At 40.4% G+C, this 4,099-nt stretch overlaps 1 pseudogene; it reads left to right on the top strand.

The window, feature by feature from the left end:
• The first annotated feature begins 1,170 nt into the window (after positions 1-1,170).
• LOC100921180 lies at positions 1,171-3,183 on the top strand (annotated as a pseudogene).
• The last annotated feature ends 916 nt before the right edge of the window (positions 3,184-4,099 follow it).

The following is a 4,099-nucleotide window of genomic DNA, read 5'->3' as shown; positions in this document are numbered from 1 at the left end:
AGTCATCCTGCAAGCCCAGTGCTCTATCCATTGTGTCACCTAGCAACCAATTGTATGCAACAGATTGCATTTAATAATTATTGTCACCTTTTGCTGTTACAGAAGTTGTTGAATAGTTATGTGTTACAGAAGATTGAACAGTGGACTTGTAATTGGGAAGACCTGAGTCTGGCAGAGAGAGAAAGAGACAGAGACAGGGAGACAGAAAAGGAGAGACAGAGAGAGACAAGGAGAGAGACAGAGAGAGACAGAAACAGAGAGACAGAAAAGGAGAGACAGAGAGAGACAAGGAGAGAGACAGAGACAGAGAGAGACAGAAAAGGAGAGGCAGAGAGAGGAGAGATACACAGACAGATAGACAAAAGGAGACAGAGAGAGAGGGGGAGGAAGAAAAAAGAGAAAGGGAAGAGGAGAAGAGAGAGATATGGAAAGAAAGAAAGAAACAAAAATGGTATTGAATACTAAGGAGAAATGTAAGGGAGAAAGGGAAGTTCCAAAGAGCTTATCCTGTTTTGGGTGTTTGGGAAGCAAGTTGGGCAAAGACAGACAATCCCCACTCTTTTAGCAGACTGAAAAAGTTCTGAGCCCCAGTGTTGATTCCTATGGAATCTCTCTTTCAGCCTTTTTGGAGCGGTAATGACCTGGCCTAGTTATTAAAATGACTGATTGGTATGGTTTTGGAAAATGCTATCTGCATCCAGAGAGAGAACTATGGAGACTGAATATGGATAAAGCCTAGTATTTTCACCTTTTTTATTTGTTTGTTTGTTCTTTCTCATGGATTTTTCCCTTTTGGTCTGATTTTTCTTGCACAAGGTGAGAAATATGGAAATAGGTTTTAAAGAATTGCACATATTTAACCTATTTCAGATTGCTTGGGGAGGAAGGAAGTTGTTAGAATCCTAGTGTTAACTCACTAGAGTTGATAGAAACAATGCTTAGAGTTTACACATTAGAGTTCACAAGTCCTGGAGATTCACAAGTTATACCTCCCATAATCCCATTCTCCAAAGAGGTGTCAATCTTTGAGTTCACACCTCTAAAAGAGCATAAAAAGGAGCTGAATCAGTGGAATCAGTCAGTTTAGAAGATTGACAGAGCCAGGATTCTGTCGGGAGATTAAGAACTGGAGATTCAGGGTGGGGAGCAGGGGCCGCCTCGGATTGACAGATGTGTCCTAACAAAGTTCCATTCTCCCTCCCTTCCTACTTCACAGGCACAGACGCGCCAACTGCCAATCCAGAGTTGGCTTCCACCATGGGTTTCACCGGATTTGGAAAGAAAGCAAGGTCATTTGACTTGGAAGCCATGTTTGAGCAAACGCGAAGAACAGCTGTGGAAAGAAGTAGAAAAGTTTTGGAAGCCAGAGAGAAAGAGGAAGAACTGCAAAAAGAGAGAGAATTAAGTAGGCAATGTGAAGATAATGAGTCAATACCTTCAGGCTCAAGTTTAACCAAACATCCTTCTCTCTTGGCTTCCACTAACACAGAAAGCAGTGGAAGGGAAGATGGTTCAGATGCAGAATTAATTGGGCCTCCTTTGCCACCCCAAACCACTCACATACAATCTGAAGATACAGATGAACTCATAGGTCCCCCACTCCCACCTGGATACCAAAATAGTGATGATGACGACGATGATGATGATGATGACGATGATGAAATACAAGATGAAATTAACCCTGTCAAAAAGATTCCTGATTCTCATGAAATCACTCTGCAACATGGCAGTAAAACAGTTTCTGCTTTAGGTCTGGACCCTTCTGGTGCCCGTTTGGTAACAGGAGGATTTGATTATAATGTTAAATTTTGGGATTTTGCAGGGATGGACGCTTCCCTTCAAGCTTTCCGATCTCTTCAACCTTGTGATTGCCATCAGATTAAATCACTACAATACAGCAGCACAGGAGATGTGATTCTTGTGGTATCTGGAAACTCTCAGGCCAAAGTGCTGGACAGAGATGGCTTCCTAGTAATGGAATGTGTCAAAGGAGACCAGTATATTGTGGACATGGCCAACACCAAGGGTCACACAGCGATGCTTAATACTGGCTGCTGGCATCCCAAGATAAAGGAAGAGTTTTTGACTTGTTCAAACGATGGGACTGTGAGAACCTGGGATGTGGACAATGATAAGAAACACAAAAGTGTGTTTAAACCAAGAACACTTCAGGGAAGAAAAATAATTCCAACCGCTTGTACCTACAGTAGAGATGGGAAGCTCATTGCAGCCGGCTGCCAGGATGGAAGCATCCAGATCTGGGACAGAAATATGAGTGTTCATACCAAGTTCCACTGCAGGCAAGCCCATGATCCTGGCACAGATACTTCCTGTGTGACATTTTCCTATGATGGCACTGTCCTTGCCTCTCGGGGAGGGGATGATACTTTAAAGCTGTGGGACATCCGACAATTTAAGAAACCCCTTTTTTCTGCTTCAGATCTTCCTACTTTCTTCTCAATGACCGATTGCTGCTTCAGTCCAGATGATAAACTTTTGGTCACCGGAACATCTGTTAAGAAGGGAGGTGGCAATGGCAGGCTTGTCTTTTTTGAGCGTCAGACGTTCCATAAAGTATACGAAATAGATGTCACCGATGCAAGTGTGGTACGCTGTCTGTGGCATCCCAAGATAAATCAGATCATGGTCGGAACCGGAAATGGATTGGCTAAAGTGTATTATGATCCCAACAAGAGTCAGAGGGGAGCAAAATTATGTGCAGTTAAAAACAAACAGAAGACTAGACAAGCTGAGATTTTAGCCCAGGACTACATCATAACTCCTCATGCACTCCCTATGTTCCGAGAACCATGCCAACGAAGTACAAGGAAACAGTTGGAAAAAGATAGATTAGATCCTCTTAAGTCCCATAAACCTGAACCTCCGGTAGCAGGCCCAGGTCGCAGTGGTAGAGTTGGAACCCATGGAGGAACCTTGTCATCATACATAGTGAAAAACATTGCTCTGGACAAGACTGATGATAGCAACCCCAGGGAAGCCATTTTACGGCACGCAAAGGAAGCTAAGGAGAACCCATATTGGGTTGCTCCAGCATATTCCAAGACTCAGCCTAAAACTCTTTTTGCAGAAGCAGAATCTGAAGATGAAGAAACAAAGAATGAACCAGAGTGGAAAAAACGTAAAATTTAAAGAATTCATTTTGAGGCCAGAAAGGAGTGGAGAGAGTCATAGTCAATTTTTTTCTTTTCTTCTTTCTTCTTTTTTTTTTTTTTTTTTTTTTGCAAATAAATGAGTATATTGATTCCTAATATCAGTAAAAAAAAAAAAAAAACCTGGAGATTAATTAATTTAGTTGTTAATTATTTATTAATTGTTTTATATATTAATTAATTTGAAATTAATTAAATTAAATAAATAATGTGAAATAAATTGAATTAGAATACGTTAACAGCATACTTTTCAGGCATGTACTCATAGGTATATGAGGTTGATGCATTGCCAGAGATAGCTCAAATGTTTGGAAGGCTCCGAAGGAAAATGTGTGAAAAGAGGTTTTATTCTGACTATCAAACTGATAGTCTGCAGAGCCATTGTGGTGATCTCATTTCTGTGTGCTTGTGAAATCTGGACAGTCTACCAACGCCATGTCAGGAAACTGTATCATTCCCATTGTTTCTATTGTTTTAGATTCTGCAGATCATCTGACAAGATAAAGTGCTGGTCACTGAGGGCCTTTCTGGAGCTCATCTACCAATCATTCATACATCATACAAAGAGCACAACTTTGATGGACTGGCCATATTGTTTGGAATACCAAAATGGTATAGGTCAAGCGAATATAATAGGGATGACATTATATAATAAAGATGAAAAATAAAAATAGAGAAACTAATCTATTTATTTAGTGCTGTACCAAACTCCCAAGAAACTATTTTACTGACCTAGAAAAAACAACAATTCATCTGGAGGAACAAAAGGAATATCAAATGGACATTTGCCTAAAGGATTTTTTTAAAAGAATATTTATGAGGGAAATGTTCATATGGAGATCAGAAGAAATGATGCAATGACACTCTCAGGTCTCTCTGAAGAACTTTGGAACTGATTGTGTGACATGGAGACATTGATAAAAGACCAT

Source organism: Sarcophilus harrisii, chromosome 5, assembly GCF_902635505.1.
Source record: "Sarcophilus harrisii chromosome 5, mSarHar1.11, whole genome shotgun sequence".
In the NCBI taxonomy this organism is placed as follows: domain Eukaryota; kingdom Metazoa; phylum Chordata; class Mammalia; order Dasyuromorphia; family Dasyuridae; genus Sarcophilus; species Sarcophilus harrisii.
Note: the sequence above shows the minus strand (reverse complement) of the source record. Positions and strands in the feature narration are given on the sequence as shown.